The sequence below is a fragment of the Plectrocnemia conspersa genome, unplaced genomic scaffold (genome assembly GCF_051122295.1).
Source record: "Plectrocnemia conspersa isolate PC_06_02 unplaced genomic scaffold, ASM5112229v1 ptg000005l, whole genome shotgun sequence".
Taxonomy (NCBI): domain Eukaryota; kingdom Metazoa; phylum Arthropoda; class Insecta; order Trichoptera; family Polycentropodidae; genus Plectrocnemia; species Plectrocnemia conspersa.
The window spans coordinates 31,541,151-31,552,906 of NW_028277169.1; positions in this window are offsets into that span (position 1 = coordinate 31,541,151).

Consider the following 11,756-nt stretch of genomic DNA (forward strand, 5'->3'; position numbering starts at 1 on the left):
CATATTTTTCGAAAGGGAGTGGGATAAACGAGAGGAGTTACAGACGACGCCTTGGAATAATAATTCCCATTAAAATACTCCCATCGACGATTCACCGAATATTTCAAACTCACCACCCAGAGACACGATTCGTAATGACGAGCTATTAGGGAATAGGATGGTGCTTCTTGAACTGAGAAATTTTATTTTTAAAATCACACTACATTTGTATATACAGTGTGAACTTTCACCTGTAAATGTTTTTTGTGTGTTGTAAGAATAACATTGGGGTAACCTATTAAGTCACGACTGTCTTAATTTAATTTAAATCTATTTTATATCTAAGTTTAAATCAAATTAAAATATTAAATTAATTTATACGTTATTTGTTTTGTATATATTAAACAGAGGCAAAATACATCTTAAATATATAATTTAGAACGTATTAAAATTCTTGATGAAAATAAAATAAGCAACGAAGATATTCACACTTCTTTTTGTAGCAAAATTCGTGCCTCGCCTTTAAATATCTTATTTGAATTCTAAGAATGTCCTTTATCCAAAAAATACACGGGCAATTTAGTGAAACACGTGCAATGCAGATGCCAGGTAATTATCGACAGAATTCAATGATCATTTTTGTGAATTATAGCAAAATCACTAGCATAGATCTGCAAGGAAATTTAAATTTAATTTCTCCCTTCGCCCGTGAACGATCGACCCATTTGCTTGACCCTCGTTCGGTGACCCTAATAATGCGGGGGACTCACGAGATTAGCCTCATTATCCTTTTCGTTTCCGGTATGACCAATGGACTTTAGTTGGACATAGCCCAATAATTCTAATAGTAATACTATTATAATGTACGCGAAAAAGGACGAAAAGGTCTCGACAGATTAATTAATCTTTTAGTTTTCAATACAATATCTAGCATAATAAATCATCAAACATGGTAATATAATTTATTATGTTTTTTCTCGATGATATATGAAGAACAAAGGGTCGATAAATAGTTGGCAGAGAGCACTGAATTGGAACCCTTGGCGCAATCCTTCAATTGGGATCCGACAAATCTCCCATTTATTTTCAAAATCCCCCTTTGGTTTACTCATTGATCTTTATACTTTTATTTGAAATAGAACGTATAATAGTAAATACAAACGCGTATATGTGTCTGCCTGTTCGGACCAAGTTTGTTATCTATCATCGTTAAGTTTGGTTTTTCGTAGCTCTCAACCCCTCAGCGACTGCTGCGAATCTTAGATAATATACTCGATTACAATTACATTTAATTAAAATTATTTAAAAGTTTCTAGTACAGATTTCACATTTAATTAAAAAGCATTCTTGCGATTTAATAAAAGTTTGTTTGCAATAAATATATTTTATTTAAAAAAAAATGGAGAATATAAAAAAACTGGATATTTAAAAAAAACTGGACAAAATAAGAAAATACTGGACAGATTTATATTTTTTTAACTGTCGTTTATTAATAGATACCAGTTTTTCAATGGCCATGCCGCCGAATAATTTTTGGAGTTTAGCAAATATGTAAGATAAAGGGAAAATAATATGCTATCGATATCCAGGTAAATGGGTCATACCAAGGAACCGGACAAAATATTTGAATATTAGACAGATCACAAATCAAGTAAATTGTGAGAAATATACAAAATATAAAAATTAACGAGATACGGTCGGTAAAATTAGTATTTTATGTGCCGGAGCGTAATGACGATTAAAATGATTATTTATTGATTATTACGTACATAAAAACGTATGGCTCCCCATCCCCATGCGTACGATATACATATATTTTGTACTAAAATGAAACGTTGATTTTTAATTTATCATTAGATTTGTTCTATAATGTTTCATTAAATTGACAAATAATTTTCGACTCAACTTTCAATGAATGCGTATAATAGGGCAGGTATACGGCCCTTCATTAGTTCGATATCATTCCTACTACTATTACTATCACAGTAATAATAACACAGCTAATATCAAATTCATCGTCACTTTCTTAAACATCCATTATTATATCGTCATTCGTAATTATATGGATAATTTCTAAAAATAAATCAATATACTATGTATTTATAAATAATTAAAACACATATTACTAATTCTGTTTTACATAATTTAGTAATTTACTAACTCGAAAATACATGAAATAATATTATTATTTGAGTTGCGGCTAAATATGTCGATAGTTGTCAATCACTGATTTGAATAGTGCGAGCGAAGTAGCGAGCTCTGCTTGCATCTCGCTCTTTATCGCGTATAAGTATCGCGTTATGCACCACGGTCTTAACACCACGCGAAATGACCATGTTCAGATGAAAAATTTTACAATAAACTTATTATTGAGTTATTTGCATAAGTTAAAAATTGAATATTACTAAAATGTGTTTACCACAAGTTTTTTTACCATTAACTAATTGAAATTGGCAAAATTAGCTCCAACACAGAGCCAATAAATGCATTTCAAGTTTTGAGTGCAACGCTTGGAATACGATGTCGACTTACTAGCACATAAAATTAGAAAGACATTACCTTGTCAACCGAATGATGACTAGAATTGTAAATATCCTCGCGGGCCACGCGACTTTGGTGTCACTCCGCAGTGGAAGGGACGCGGTGGAAGGGACGCGGTAGAAGCGACGCGTCGCCTCGCGTCGGTTGCACTCTGATGCAACGACTTTGCATAGCAACAATATACTGCGTGTATAACACACAAATTTTAGCTATAAACACTATTATAAACACTAATTTTTTGTATACACTGCTTAATTCTAACACATACACTAAATTACACTGCTAATTAAAATGAATTGAAATCACTTTATAATGCACTGCTAATTAAAAACATCGAAAGGGATATTATTAAAAAAAATATCAACGAAAACACTTATTCGACAAAAATGTAACACGACCGGTAATGACTAATGTCATATAGCTACTGATTTTTTTTTAAATATTTCGAGATGCATAAACAAGTTCAAACAAGTTCAAGGTTATGCTTCGTGTTATGTTCATATAAACCATAACGATTAAAATGTCGTGCATCTCAATTTGTCTATTTTTAAAATATTTATCTCTAATTCGAATTATTTTAATGCAAGTTGTTTGTTTATTTTTAATATTTTAATGCGAGAGTGACACGAAGGTCACCTTTGTTGTTGACTTGTTGACCTTCTAAAAGTATAATGTCGATCATTTCAAGTTTTATATTATTTAAATCTAATTTAAATGTGCCAAATTTACGACATTTTCAAATGACGTTCTTTCGTTGAAAATAGTAAAAAAAATATACTTTTATTACATATTGATAATATGGAGGTTAGGGGGGGCTGAACAAAACTATATTTTGAAGTTTATTTTCTTTATTTTATAAACATATTATGTATTTATTTTTATTGAAAATTAATTTTATTCGACGCTCTTTCTTACAAATGTCAGCAATAACCGCATTATATAATCAGTATATTTTCAGAGTGACCTCGAAAAGAAAGTTCTTGTTTAGATAAAAAGCAAATCACGTCAATTAGTTTGGAAATAATATACCTGTTTGCAGTAACTTTTTATTATTTAATTCAACATTTGCCCTAAATTGAGCACTGAAGAAATCATCGATACGATTTTCTTTACTATTTTTTTTTTAATTGTATAGTAGCGCATATGTGAGGTTGAGAGCATTCGTGCTTTTTACGAGCTTCACTTAAATTGTAATAAATTTAAAAATATAGTTTTTATTCCAATTCCCCTCATTTTACGAGCTTCACCTAAATTGTAATAAATTTAAAAATATAGTTTTTGTTCCTATCCCCCCTAACCGCATGCCCTGTTTCAAAGTTACCGCACGACACTAATATGCATATATCGCATGTATGGGGATGGTGAGCCATACTTTCGTATGTACGTAATAATTAATAAATAATAATATTTTTATTGTCTAATCATTTTAATCGTCATTGCGCTCTGGCACATAAAATACTAATTTTACCGCCTATATCTCGTGAATTTTAATTCTTAGCAAATTTCTCACAATTACCTATATTTTGTATAGATAATTCCTAAAATATTCATTACTTGATATATATCAAGTTGTTTTTGCGCTCTTATGACGTGCTCTCTTTTTTTAAGCGCTCATATGACTCTGCGCATTTGACGCACGCTATTTTGTGATAGCGCTACTTTTGTAAACGCTCTTATGACGCAGCGCTTATATGTCGGCGCTCATTTGACGCACGCTCTGTAGACCGGCTGCCAATGAATTACATTAAAAATAAATGTAGAACGAGAACTACCCATATATTTTGGGTGAATTTTTTAAGGCAAATTTTATGGTCGCACAAATATAAAAGATATATTGTTTAGTAACATTAGGAAAATAATTAAATAAACTTTTGTACGAAATAAAATAAATTAAATGGAATCTTTCAAAATTATTATAAAAAGTTACCTAGAGCAGAATTATTTGACTGAATATTAAGGAAATATAATGGCATCTTATGAGTAATAATAAATATATTTTAATAATAAATAAATATTAAAATTAGAATAAATATGCACATAACTATTAAATATTTTCAGTTAGCGATTAAATGTCAGCTTCGAGGAAATGGTCCGGTTCGTATCATTTAATTTTTTATTTTATGATTTTTTTCGAGCATCGTGACGCATTAGAGTAACATGTCATGTAACTGTGGTTTTAATTTAATTTAATAAAATAAAAATGTCTACAAGATCAAAAGCTTAAAAACTTATAAACTATCAGTGTTAAGATCAGTGGCATAATCGGCAACTAATATCTAAAAGACCAAGGTTCGAATTCTATAAGAATCCTAGAGCTTTTGAATTTTTATTGTATCTGAAAATCTGAATTAGTGATTTTTATACAATTATTCATTATCGATCATCACAAATAATATAAATAACGCATAAATATCGTGATGAATAATTAAAATTAAATTGAGCTATGTAGTTTAAAGTTAGGTATATCATTGGATTAACGCCTGTTATGTAACAATATAAAATTTACAATAAATAAATATTAAAATTAGTATCTAAAAAAAATACCTGCAATGAAAAATACCATGATTTGAAAATATTTATAAATGTAGTATATTATTTTTTTAATATTAATACCTGCTTCAATAGCCCCTAATAAGCTGATTTATATAATTTAGAGTGCAATTTAAATATTTTAATAAATGATCCGAACACAATTTCAATATTAAAAAAATATATTTGAAGGGGTTAAAAACTTCCAATCGGTAGTGTTTGTCTTGGCCGGATTAGACCCTGAGACCTTGGAACATTAATTTCGGACCCGATACAAAACAACAAACGACACTCGTTTGCGCCGCGAGATACTTAATGTTTCGAGAAAGCTTTTCCGATGTGGAAAAAAATCGCCGGGAAAACGCGCATAAACAAAGGCGCACTTCTCCGTTTGTTTTCCGTTCGGCAAAGTCACCGGGTGCCGGTATATTGAGATGAATGAGACTCGGGATTTTCACGGAGAGAAGGGAAAAGGGATGAAATGGCGGTGATGGGGGGGGGACTTAAAGTTACGGCGCTATTTATTCATTGGGATTATGAAGAGAAAAAAGCGATACGGAAATATTTATGCGGCGTCATATGTCTAGGAGCGCTTGAGGCGAGAGAGGAAAAATTGGAAGCAGGTCGACGGGGAATTGTGTTTCAAATTAATTTGAAACTTTTCTCTTGTAGGTGGAAAATTCAGATAAGGAAAAGTCTAAAAAGTACAGAATGATCCACCATGTTTGTATTTTTAATATCTGTTCTAATAATAATAAAAAAAATATTCTTTACCATCAACAAATTAATTATAGCAATAAATCTAGATTTATATTTATTAAATTTGACTAATTAATATTAATTACGAATATAATACTTATCAAGGTAAAATATCAGACAAACGCAAAAAGTTTAGCTACAAATGCTCGTAGGAGGATACAATAAATACTGCCGGGCACGAGTTGAACAAATTTGCTCTCTACAAAACAATAAAGAGTCGGTTCGGGGATTTGCGAAAGGTGATACTTATGTACTTCAAACATACATACAACCCGGTGAGTCACTCTCCCGCACATAAATCAGTCATATTCTGAGCGATTTGTTAGCTGATAAACGGGTCGGATCCCAAGAGTGCTCCTTTATCAAATTAACCCTTAAGTTACATAAGTAAAGGCGGTCGATATATTGAGCAAAGGAAATTGTTTCACTTCTATTTATATTAATGTATTATATTTGTGTTATTCAATTATAACTGACTATTATTATTTATATCGAATATTATGTATATATATATTATTCACTTAGTATTTACGTACAATCAATATTTGATGTACATATATTAAAAACACTGATATCAATCTCATTGTTTTAATCAACAAATTTGTATTTTTTTGCTACATGTAACAGTTTAAAAATACTCATCAGATGCTTAAGAAAGTTTCTAAAAAAACACGTGCTTTGAATATATAATCTAAGAATAGTAATTGCATTGTATTGACCTTCAAGTCAGGGGGCTAATATTTTGTAAAATCAAATATAGTTTTTATTTAAAAATGTTAGTAAAAACGTGTTATCCGTGGATGCGATCGTAAGCTGCAGGCGTCTCTAGATTTTAGAGTGGATCCGCTTTAGCTTCCGGATGTGGATGTAAAGGGAGAAGCGGCAGCTTCTCCCTTCGCGTGCAATCTAAAGTTGTGTCGGTCTTCTCTGAATTTCAGTCCAAATTAATGGGTTAATCTATGAAATTGCAATAGCAAAACTTGACTGATTTTTTTTGCCCCCCCCCCCTCCTCTACCCTTACTGAAAAAATGTGAAATAACGTCTCTGGTTTTAAACCAGTGACGTCATTTGTAGGGGGCAAGTGAAAACATTTACCACCCTCTCCCCTTGAATTTGGCTAGAAAAATGTTTTTAAATGAAATAATATAAATCTTATTAAAATCGAAATATTAAAAAAACAACTTTTAACCCCCCCCCCCTCTAAAAAAAGTGGAAACGACGTCCCTAATTGTAAATCAAAAATTCTCAGGTTAACCCTAGATTTTTGTCTTTCCTCCTATTTTAGGATAAGACGATTAATTACAGATAGGTGGAAAGTTTTTTATTACGAATTGCCGATGGCCGCTAAGGCAGGACAGAAACGACCGTTTTGAGTATCAACCCGAATGCACAGGTTCTTTTCTCAAGACAGCGAATAAATAATATCTTCAGATTTAGAGAGATTTCCCAGTGTTTCATTAGTGAAGAAACTATTTTTTTAACGGTTGAAATGTTTTATCACAAGTCAATTTGGCTTTTTTATGATTTACCAGTATAAGTTATTGCCTTCAATAGTATTACAACAATGAATCCGAAAGTATTTTGTAATATTATACATATTAGTGTATTTTATACTGATATGTAACTGAGTTAAGAACTTCATCACATTTGTTATCGTAATATTGTTCAATTTAAAATTCTAATAACATATGATTTATATAAAATTGATCAACGTAATTTTTTTATACAAAATATTATTTAAGTATGATATTTTTTTGGAACTTAATTGAAATAAATAATTTATTTCCTATTTCGGTTTTTGAGGCCAAAGATGTATGATTTTTTAACTTTATATATGCCGAAAAATCTGTAAGTGTGATTTATTTTATAATTCTGTATGAAGCCAGATATAGCGAATCGTATATGATGTTTGAAAACCAATTGCATATATTCTTGGACACACCTCATAAATGTGTTCACGCTTTATAATAAACCAGCGATTGATGACCAAAGAGTCAAAGAACAATACTAATGTGTACAAGGTAGAATTTAATATCTAGTGCGCCTCCTATCACACAAAGAAAACTTTTTATCGGCAGTACGCAATTAGTAAACGTATTTTTTATTGTGTTGTGAATATACTGTTTGTTACAAGGAACATGGCTGTAAGGTCTCAACCATCTTATTCTTTAGACCTTACTCCTTCCTACTGTTATCCATTTCAATCTATACTCGATTTCGATTTTTGGGAAAAAAAATACAGACGATTTTAAACATAAAGTCTTTAAAATTTTGTATAGATATAATTGAAAAATTAATTAAATGTAGAAGAAGGTTATATCTTTATATGAAAATTATATTTTAAATCATTAAAATTATATTAAACATTTAAAAAAAAATTTCAATAAAAATACTAGGTTTATATCGGATTATCATAATTCATACTAAATTAGATATACATACATATAAAACATACTGTAATATCAGAAATTTTAAGAGCATTTATTATCAGAAATACTTTAAAACAAACCATTAAACATGACGCTTTTAAACCCTTGTATGTTTCATCATAACGCCATATAATAGACTAGTTAAATATTTATAACCACTTTGATAAATTGTGCAATAAACTGTATTATTCAACTAGCGATAAACGTTGAATCTTGAAAAAATAGCTTGAATGCCAATTTAATATAAGATAATTTATTTAGAGTATGATTTTTATAAATTAAAAAAGTCTTATATAAAATATAAATTATAGATAGGTAGATATTATTCAATATTTTAATATTTATAAACAATGGTAAAATGGTAAAATTTTAATCTAATAAGCTTTACCAGTTCCATGTAAAGGGGACGGCAACAAAAAAATTGTGTCATAAATCTGAATAAAGCACAATTTTGCTACATGCATAGGGAAAAAGCTCTACAATTACGTGGCATTGTGATGCGAAAGCTCACGGATTGCAACCGTAACTTTTTGGAGAGGCAAATTAGATTTGTCATCCGAAATGACAGTGACATAAAATATGCAACGGACATAACAAATGGCTCTGGCTACATCACGAACTATTAATCAAATTCAGCATCTCTGCTCTACGGTGTTAAGATGTTTAGCATTCGTTGTCATTATGCATTATCATACTATACAAAATACATATATAAACCTCTTAAGGGTCAGATTTCTATACTGTAAACATTTTTATAGATGAGAGACTTATAATACCAGACGCGATTTATGTTTTAAAGATGATGACTCACATAATAATATAATATCTAGAATAGCTTAATTCTAGATGCTTTACATTTCACAAAAAAAAAATTAGTTTGAATTTTTCAAGAATTCTTGAGAAATAAAAACATATGTAATATACAGTATGTATTTATAATATTACAGTATATACAATAATTTAAATAAATATTTATGAATGTATATTAAATTCTAGTTAATAATTAAAATATAATGGAACTTATATTAAAACATACAAGTACATTACTTTATGAGATACTATTGGTATTCTGACAAAAATATGAAAAATGTTTTTGGAGCGTTAATCAGAAATCCTTGTCTCTTTTTTAACTACCTGCTCTGAATGCAGCTGTATATTAAGCTGATGTTTTCAGAATTTTAACGAATATTCGTTTAAATTTAATTTTTAACATTCATGAAAATCCTTGAAAAGAAGCCCCAGTTATAGCTATACACATGTATGCGATAAAATCATAATCAAATAGCGAGAGACCTAGTGAATGTGCAGTTTCACATAAAAATCAAAGTACGTTACGTCTTCTGATTTACGATATGAACACGCGCTAATTAAATTTTGCTGAAGTGAACCATTTAATGGGAATATTACGTGATATGAAACGATTGAGCACGCCAAATCCTTGGCGTCAGGTGAGTGATTAAGAAATTTTATTGTGGTGCAATAAGAATTTTTTGCCAGTCGTTTCAAGCAGCGATAAAATCAAAATGGCCCCAGAACTACGGTGTGCACAAAAGACGTGATACATTGCAATTACGTGATCGTGCTAATATGCGGACTGCAGTTCATTTGCCATTGAAAAAATATTCACAAAAAAAGTAACCGTTTAGTCAAATAAATATTGTAGAAAAACAAGCAATTAAAATGATGGCATAAAAATCAGTTTGTCTGCATGGTGTCGAGCCGGGGTGCTCTCAGATGAAGTCAAAATAGGCAAAAGTGCGTTTTTAACATATTGGAGCAAAACTGTGATAGTTGTACTTCTTCTGAGAAATATTTAATACGCATTGAAATAAGAGTTTGGCAAATTAAATAAATATTTTCAGCTACATTTTTTTTGTACTTTACACAATTTATATATATTATCGTTTTATAAATTTATGTATATTGAATGAAAAGCTCTGATTGTAAACCATTACACAACAATGTAATATCAGGAGTGAAATAATTGCGTATAATCTAACAATAATTACTTCAAACGAAATTATATACTTATATGTTTCAAACAATAACATCGCTAACAATAAGCTCGCGATTATTTAACCGAGAAATTTTAGAACAATCATGCATATAATATTACATAGATTTATACATAACTACACGCTTGTTCAGAACATACACATACACATCGTTGTTATTATTATCGCCAACCAACGTCGGTTTGGTGGCCCTTTGTATCATTGATTTTAACTACGATACCGGTTCAAAGGGATGGTTTTGGAGGGTGGTTGGGCGGATAATTGAATGTGTCATCACTACGTGTGGTCCCTTTTATACACACCTACTAGTTAGATGTATAGATACTGACTACACACATACTAAACTTTATCAAAGTTTGGAACGGAATTCCTGTCTTGGAGTTTCGGGACGAATATCGTCCCGGAGAGATCCTGGGCTATCCGCGTCGTTAAAACTAACGTCACACATCGTGTTCCGATGTGTGGCGATAAACTGTTATTTATTCTAGACTAAAAAAATAATAATATATATTATTGAATATTCCTAGGATAATTCACAAAAATAAAAATGTAACGGGTTCCCTAAATGGAATATAGAAACATATTCGTGCATTAAGTAATTTATAAGATTTTTTTATTTTCTATTTATGTTTATATTATATGTATGTGTAGTGTTCAAATAACTACATTAATAAAATATATAAATATATAATATTTTGCTGACAATGATAAGCGTTACAGTAAATGAATGATCGCGATTAAGTGGCTTTTTATAAAAAATAAAAAATAAATTTTAATGATTGAAAAAGAAAGAATCATTTGTGATATGTGTTTCTGTTAATCCTAAACCCTGTACATTAATCATAATACAGTTACAGATTCGCGTTTCCCATATAAAATTAATTTATTTAGTTGCTATGTATAGTATTATATTTTATTATGATAATTTTGTGCATATCTTTTATATATGGAACAATTTAGATCCATTTTTTGCTCTGCAACAATTTACACAATTATCTTTTTTATTGCATTATTTTATTAAATGCTCTTCTGATCCACCCTTTTTTTTGTTTTTACATTCACTAGCTTTATGATTATATCCATAGCAGTTTTAATAACGGTACATAAATATATCCTCGTATACTTTATACCTATCTCATTCGATATTTAATTTTCCTACCCCAGATGTTTCCTTTTGTTCCAAATATGAATTTTCCAGGTGAATTTGTCGAGATTAATTTCAAGATGTTTGGCGGAGTATTCTTGTGGTTACCATTTCCTGTTAATATATACCGGAGAAGAAGTAGCTTTCATTGATTTAGTTTTATGAGCCCTGATTCATTATTTAGAGAGCCAAGCATAAACTTTTTAGAGATTCTCTTCGATGCTATTTTTTGGTCAGCATTATACGCCATTATTGTAGTGTCGTCGGCTAATGTAGCAATTCTAAGGAAGATATATTGTATATAACAAATCAGTCCAAGAACGCCATCTTGAGGCATTTGGTACAATTTTGTTTTCACT